We start from the raw sequence: 8709 nt of genomic DNA, 5'->3' as shown, positions 1-8709 counted from the left end.
ATATGATAAACTCCATTAACAAGTCTCTGAACATTCAAGAAAAAGGAAGCAGTTATTTAATGCAATGAGCTCTACCTCACTTGTCCCCATCTTCTGGTCCAAATTTCTTGGCTATCCTGGAGCTTTCTCAGCAGATAATTCTAACAGAGAATTAGGGCTGACCTGTGGCATCAAGGCTAATGGTTGAATGGACTCATTTTCTATCATTGAAGTTAAAAAAAATATTTTTAATGTTCATGGAAAACATCAACATTTGGAAAGGTTTTTTTTTTTTTTTTTTTTTTTTTAGTTGAACACAATACCTTTGTTCTACTAATTTACTTATTTTATTTGGTGCTGAGGATTGAACCCAGTGCCTCACATATGCAAGGCAAGCACTCTACCACTGAGCCACAACCCCCAGCCCGGGAAGTTTTTTTTAAATACCATCTTCCCAATAGTGATGTAGATTTGTCCTGATATAATCTTCTTTTTCTTCAAATCTCCTTAGCTTACCCAGACATGATTAGGAGAAGAGTATAATTTGAATTAGGGAATAAAAAGCCAAGTGAACCACAATAGACTATTTGATCTGACATTTTAAACAATAGTTCTCAACCTTGCTGTGCTTTGGAACCAACTAAAGGGTTTTCAAAACATTGATGCTTGGGTCTCATCACCAGAGATTCGGACTGAATTGGTGTGGGGTGCATCACAGTGGGAAATTTTAAAAGCTAATCTAGCTACAGGCAAGGTTGAAGTCCAGCAGTCTAAAGTAATCTAAAGGAGTAACAGTCAGATTCAATTAATGAACAGTGTCATAATACTGTGAGAAGACAGTAGAGGGCAGAGTTGACTTAAATTTACAGATAAATTGTATAATAGCAAGTAGGTAATAATGTAAATAATGTAAAAAGCAAGTCATTAATAATGTAATCTTTTTTTTTTTTTTTTTTAAAGAGAGAGTGAGAGACAGAGGGGGACAGAGAGAGAGAGAGAGAATTTTTTTAACATTTATTTAGTTTTTCTTAGTTCTTGGTGAACACAACATCTTTGTTGGTATGTGGTGCTGCTGAGGATCGAACCCGGGCAGCACGCATGCTAGGCGAGCGCGCTACCGCTTGAGCCACATCCCCAGCCCCTAATGTAATCTTAATTTTGTACTTGCTATCTTTTGCTACAAAGCTTTTATTTAATGCTAAAGCCAATTTTTTTGTGTGTGTATTGGAATTTTTGTGTATTTGGAGTTGTCCAAACCAGCACACTTTTGAGAATGCAAGGGAACTCTCTGAATGGTCATGCCAGGACAACAGGAGCTCTCTGAATGGTCATGCCAGGACAACAGTCTTGGAGAAACAGGGATATGTGGTCACCCTGTAGTCACCTGTTCTTCTGTGGAGAAGAGCTAGGATCTGTAACATGGCTTTATTACTCAGAACCAACAGCAATTAACTATGTACTTGTGCTGAATATTAAAATCTTATTTTTAAAAATCAGTCCTATTTTTGTGTAAGCCCATCTATCATTATTCAACACCATACAGGTACCTTGAACAACAGAAAAGAAACTTAAGACAGATTTTTAAGTGTCAAGCATTATATAATCTGGTGGAAAAGAGAAGGCTGTTATAGGAAGTTGCTCTGGTAAATAAAATGCAAGAATTTCCTCAAAAATCCTTTCAGGGAGCAGAGTATGAAATATAAAATAAATAATAAACTACTAATAAACACTATCCTAAACTGTATACAGGCTGTCCTTTACCTGTAGCGACTTTTTTTGTAATTTTGCACTGTAATGCTTGCATTCCTCCAGCGCTTCAGTATGCAGACACCAGTTGACTTCCTGAGTTGCTCTGGATCTGAACCTTTGAAATTCTCCTCCTTGTGAGAATGGCTCTTCTCATAGGTGCCCTCTGTATCTCCTAGATAATTGACCTAGATAGCCGTTGACCCTCAAATTGAATCAATGAACTTAATTTTAGTATGGGAGGCCCAATACATTTGGTGAAACCAAACACTTGAGAAGTATCAGAAAGATCCATCAAGGAGTTTAAATAGCCACAGATCTCTGATCCCATGTTGAGATCCTCCTTTTGGATGTTGTAGCCACACCCCACACTTTTGACTGTATTTATGACCTCTCCCACAAAGTTGTTCTTTTTTTCTCCCTTTCAGTTTTTAATTTGGGTTCAATTATATTTAGAAAGCTCATTTTTCCTCCTTTGTTGATTTCTCATAGATGGATTCCTACTTAATTTAATCTGCACTCCAATAATTCTGCATTTTTTCATGCTTATCTGAGTGCTAAGTGAATTATCAGGATTTATTAGGAAACTCAAATAATCAAAGCAAGTTAGTAAGGAAAACAAAGTTATGAAGATCAGCCCTGTCCCTTAAGTAGTTAGGATTATTTCTTTCCATAGCCTCAAATTGGATCTCAGGGCCAATCTGATGGCTTGACAAATTTTCCCATTGTTCAGGGGTTGGACTGGTGAGGAAAAGAGCATGGGTCAGTCCAATCCATGTCCACACTGCTGAAGGTATCCCCAGCTGAGGAAAACAGATCAGCTATGTTGGGTTTGTGGGACAAGTTCTTCACTCCATGCTCTGAGTTATTGATGAAAATATTCAGGTGTTGTTTTCTTTGAGTTTATTGCTATTTTGTTCTTGTCCTGGTCTTCCTCCCTATCAAAACATCTTTGCAATAGGCAGGACATGGTGGTGCATGCCTGTAATCCCAGGCTTGGGAGGCTGAGCAGGAGGATTGCAAGTTCAAAGCCAGCCTCACAAAAGCAAGCTGCTAAGCAACTCAGTGAAACTTTGTCTCTAAATAAAATACAAAATAGGACTAGGGATGGGGCTTAGTGGCTAAGTGCCCCTGAGTTCAATCCCCAGTACAAAAAAAAAAAAAAAAAAAAAAAAAAAAAATCCAACAACAACAAAAACCCAAACAAAAAAAACTCGTTCGCAAGAAAAGATTTAATATTTTCTATTTAAGGACTTTACTACACTTTCAAAATAGCTTTGTTGCTTACCTATTATGAAAATATTCTATGCTTGTGAAACGTCCAAACATCAAAGAAAATCACAGGAGGAAATAAGAATTACTTTAAATTCCACCATCTGAAAATAACATTTTTGGGAGTATTCTTCCTGATATAATTTTTGTTGTTGTTATTTTTCAGTACTGAGGATGGAACCTAAGGATGCTCTACCATTGAGCTAAATCCCCAGCCCTTTTTATTTTGAGACAGGGTCTCACTAGGTTGATCAGGCTGGCCTTGAACTTATGATCCTCTTGCCTCAGCCTCCCCAGAAGCTAGGATTACAGGCATGCACCACCATGTCCTGCCTGGAATGAAATATTTATTTCTTTGTTAAATAGAAATTATTTGGAGCCTTAAAAAATTCCAATATGTCATGACATTTTCCCCTTTCAATAATTATAAAACCTCATCATCATTTAAGTAATCATTATGTGTATATGTATACCCACCATAATTGGTGTTAAAAAGGAAATTTTATAGACCAATTAAATTTAGTAGAGCCCATTCAGAGCAAAGCAAAACAAGACAAAGCAACAAAAATGATTCACAAATCAGGCTGCTCCCAGAACCAGGGAAGGTTCTGAGAACTCCAGCTGACACTATTAGAGAGCATTTATAGAAAAATGGAAGTGAGGCATAGAAAACAACTTATTTGCTATAGTTTAGTCAATTAGGCAGTTAACCAGTTACTAACCAGTTCGTTGGTTTAAAGGTCTCTTGTAACCAGCCAATGCTTAGTCACTGTGGTAGAACTCTACAGGATTTGATCTGTTGGACCTGATGAAGTGTCTAGTCCAAATCCACAACCTCTCACAGATTTTATTTAATATTGGTTTAACCAATTCCATTTTGATGAGCAATGAAATGAATAATAATTTTCACTATAATCAACATAGGATCATATTTTTGAATGTTATTAGTACAAGTGTAAAATATCAAAAGTTAGACCTAGCTGGGCATGGTGGAGCATGCCTGTAATCTCAACTTTGAGGCCAGCCTTATCAATTTAGCTAGGCCCTAAGCAATTTAGCAAGATACTGTTTCAAGACAAAATTTTAAAAGGGTTGGGCTGGAGTTATGGCTCAGTAGTAGAGTGTTTGCCTAGCATGTGTGAGGCACTGGATTTGACCCTAAGCACCATATAAAAAAATAAATAAAATAAAGTTAGGGTTGGGGTTGTGGCTCAGCGGTAAAGCGTTGTCTCACACGTGCGAGACCCTGGGTTCGATCCTCAGCACCACATAAAAATATATGAGTAAAATAAAGGTATTGTGCCCAACTACAACTAAAAAATAAATATTTGAAAAAAAAATAAAGTTAAAAAGGGGGGGTTGGCTCAGTGGTTAAGCATTCCTGGGTTTAATCCCCAATACCAAACAAACAAAGAAACAAACTGGCATTGAGGCCAGTTAATTCAATGCCATCATTTTGCAGATGAGAAACATGCAGAGTGTTAAGGGGAGGTTCATCTACTGTTCTTTCTAGCTCACCTTGCTACTGTCTGGGGAAAAAGAAAAGAAAAGGAAAGAAAAAGTTCTCAGCTCTTAAGATTTTGCTAAGTGGCACCAACTTTTCTTTCTTGTTTCAATACCAAAAAATTGTACCTTAAAAGTTAACTCTCCCCAGGGTCATTAGCATTTGATGGTTTATTTAGGTATTTATGGAATAAGGTAACAGATTCCTGTACAATCTTTGCGATGAGAACAGGAGATTTATCAAGTACCGAAAATCATATGACCTACTTGTTTGTTTCTGGCAGTATTTGGTGGAGATGCAGGGTGGGAGTTGAGAAATAGGTTAGGTGGTGCTCAGGTCAATGATGGAATCCTGATAGCCTCTTCAGTTAAGGATCAAGAGATACTGATTCCTGAATAAACAAGTCTAATAAATAAGAGGTTTGAAGTTCTGTTTGATCTTGGAAAATTACCTAAACTCCTGGATTTCTTGATTTCTTTATCTAGCAATAAAGGTAATGATAGCAATTTACTGCACAAAATCAAATAAAAATCATTGTAAAGCATTTGGCAAAAAGAAAATGATAAATAATCTTCTAAAAATAGAATTTGTCACATGCCAAAGAAAATGAGGGAAAATGATGTTTTGTTAAGAGTCAGTTGTATTCTTTAAAGTATATCATGTTTGAGTTGAATTTTACTTTCTTGTAGACTTTAAAGCACTGAAGAAATATTCAAACAGAAGTTGAACAGCTGCAGAAATATCCCAAAGAATAGAAAATGAAATGAATTTGCAGAGGTAATGGAGCCTTTTATTGTAATATCTTCCCCAGCATTATTGAAAATTTCCCAAAGGTCTTAGTTAGTATTATGAGAAAATACTTGTGAATTTGTAAACTGCTCACTGACAAATAAAAGCAATTAACATGACCACTTATGCTGGCAATAATTATCACATAAACACAAAATAGTTTAATTGGTTGAATTGTTAGAATGCTAGCTGTCACTTCTTATTAACAAATTCGATTTTAAAATTGTTTTTCCTCCCCTTGATTTGAGTTTTTGGCTTGATAACTATTAATAAAGGAAGAACAAAGGCTCTGGGATTAGGTACTGATGATTATTCACAGACAGACTATCTCAAGATAGAGTGTTAATGTCAAAATAACATTAACTTACTCATTATCATTTATTTTGGCCCACTTTACTATATTTTATTTTGTTTGTGAGACAAGAGTCTCACCAGGCTGGTCTTGAACTTGCAATCCTCCCATCTCAGCCTCTCAAGCAGCTGGGTCTATAGGTACCTGCCACCATACCCGTCTCTTCCATGTTTTTAATTCTGCTTGTTTAAGGCATGGGTATATTTGATCATGGGGATTGGAACAAGGCCAATAACCAAGGATGAGGTCTAAAGATGGCACTGAGGATGGAGCAAACAGACAAGCCATTTGAACCATTACTGCTTACTATTCTTTATTATGACACTAGAAGATGGGAGACCCCTGCCCCACAGGTAAACTTACCCCACAGGTAACTGCGAGAGTAAGATCTGTTGTTTGACTCCATTCCTCACCCATAAATGGTACGGATATGCTAAGGCAGCTGAGGAGCTGGTGAAATTCAGGCACAAGTACTGCCAAATATGTCTCCGTGAATGTGAATTCACTTATGTTATTCAAACATAAATGAAAAAGTGAGTCTCTTAGAGAAAATCAAAAAGGTGTATATTTAAGCCGAATAGAAGTGACTTTGTATTACTTACTTCTCTGGTTAATCTCTACAGTTGCAAGCTGTTTTAGTTTCCATGATTTGTTTATTCATTCATTTGTTCATATTTTCATACACTCCTTCACTCATCAGGCCTTGATTGAGTTCATCATAAGATGTGTCAACTACTATGCTAAATTCTAGGAGTCTTATAACCATTTCTTAAAAGCAATGGGGACCCACTGGATAATTTAAAGTAGTAGAGTGACATGATCAGATTTCCTTTTTAGAAAGTAGACTGGCTATGTAGTGCAAGAATTTAAGGAGAGTGAAACCAGAGAATGGGAGAATGTTAGGAGGCCATAGAAACAACTGTTTGAAGTATCTGAAGGGAATAATTGGATTTCTGGTCCTAAGCTCCTCTCTATTGTAAATGTGGGCTTTTCAAATTAGTTTGGGTTATTTATTTATTTATTTTGGTGCTAGGAATTGAAGGCAGGAACATTTAACCACTGAACCACATCCCCAGACCTTTTTTAAATTTTATTTAGAGACAGGGTCTCACTGAGTTGCTTAGGGCCTTGCTAAATTGCTGAGGCTGGCTTTGGATTCAAAATCCTCCTGCCTCAGCCTCCGGAGCTGCTGGGATTACAGGCGTGCACCGCCATGCCTGGCACCAATTTACTGCTTCTTCTTTTTTTTTTTAAATATTTATTTTTTAGGTGTAGATGGACACAACACAATGCCTTTATTTTTATGTGGTGCTGAGGATCGAACCTGGGTCCCACCCATGCTAGGCGAGCGCTCTACTGCTGAGCCACACAATCCCAGCCCCAATTTACTGCTTCTTGACCTTTGAAAACTATGGAGAATATAATGCCCCTAGATGATGGAAACGTCAACTTAACATGAAATGTTTCTTGGGCAAAGAATAAAGAAGAAGAAACTAATGTGTATTATTCTAATGCTTTTTGTGTATTATGAGGTTTTGTTGTTTTGTTTTTGCAATGTTGGGCATGGACTCCTGGGCCTTGCATATGCTAGTGTCTTGAGTTCTCGATTCCTTCATTGTCATTAGCAGGGATTTGAATTGTTCAAGTTTGGTTTGCTATTTATGTTTTAAAGTGGCTTTCTAATATTCATGTTTGTAATTTAAAGTGGTTTATTTATTTACTTCAAATAAATGGCTTTGGTTCTGTGATTCAGTAAAGATAGTTTTATTTATTTATTTATTTTAGAATCAGTTGTACTCATGGCACAGTGTTAGTCTAGTTCATTACAGTTTTGATTTATGATTTAATTTTATTCAGGATCCTAAATTTTATAAATAAAATAATAAACTTCAAGCTGTTCATAAACCTGCAAATTATATTTAAAAATCTTTATTATGCTCTAAATTCAGTAGGATTTTATAATCTGAAACTTCATATTTTTCTTCAACTCTGAAAAATTTTATTCTTCTTTCTTCTTATTTTCTCTCTCCATTCTCTTTTCTTTCCTTCTGTAATTTCTATTAGACAGATATTGGACCTTGGAAAGCTCACCTCCATTTCAACCATTTTTAAGAGGGCTGGGGTTGTGGCTCAGTGGTAAAGCACTTGCCTAGCATATATGAGGCACTGGATTCAATTCTCAGCACCACATTAAAAAAAATAAATAGAGGGCCACCAAAAAATAATAAAATATTAAAAAGAAAGAAAGAAAGAGTTTCTAATCTTCTTGTCTTTTGCCCTGCATTTTGGGAAGATTTTTTGGCTTCTGTTTTCACTAATCCGCTCAGTAACTTGGTCTGTTCTGCGTATCAACTAATGAATTTTTAGTATCAGAACTTTTTCTTAGCATCTAAAACGTCTCACTTATTTTTTTTCTCATGGATGAAATAGCCTTTCAAACCTCACTGAATAAAATGTATCATTTATCATTTATCTTATTTCCTTTATTTAACTTGGTTTCCTCTGATGTTATTTCTATTAGTTGTTTGGTGCTTCTCTTTCATAGTATTGGTCTCCCTCCTCCCTCCTGGTGATTTTGATGATCCAGTCATCTCTTATGTGAGAATAGGTTTGCCTAGTCATTCAGTTTATCATGGCCTGTACTCAAGGACTGTGGAGCATTGGGACAGGGCTATCCTGAAACACTGAAGGTTCATTTCTGACAGTGAGTAGATATCTGGGCTCTGTTCTTTGTGTCCCAGAATTCCACCTACCTTCTTATTCCATGGGCAAACCCCTGATATTTAATGGAAGCAAGGGAAAGGAGTCTGGTCAATGAATTATTCTGTCCCAGGACCCTCTCTTTCTGTATCCTTTGGCTGTTGCCTAAAATTTCCTTAAATGCTTCTTCTGAACTTGTTTTTGTTTTGTTTTATTACTGGGGATTGAATTTAGAGGCACGTAATTACTGAGCCATATTCCCAGCCCATTTTATTTTTTATTTTGACACAAGGTCTTGCTAAATTGCTAAGGCTAGCTTTGAATTTATGTTCCTCCTGCCTTAGCTCCTGAGTTGCTGGGATTACAG

This window comes from Ictidomys tridecemlineatus, chromosome 5, assembly GCF_052094955.1.
Source record: "Ictidomys tridecemlineatus isolate mIctTri1 chromosome 5, mIctTri1.hap1, whole genome shotgun sequence".
Taxonomy (NCBI): Eukaryota; Metazoa; Chordata; class Mammalia; order Rodentia; family Sciuridae; genus Ictidomys; species Ictidomys tridecemlineatus.
The sequence above is the reverse complement of the archived record's forward strand: the minus strand, read 5'-3'. Positions refer to the sequence as shown.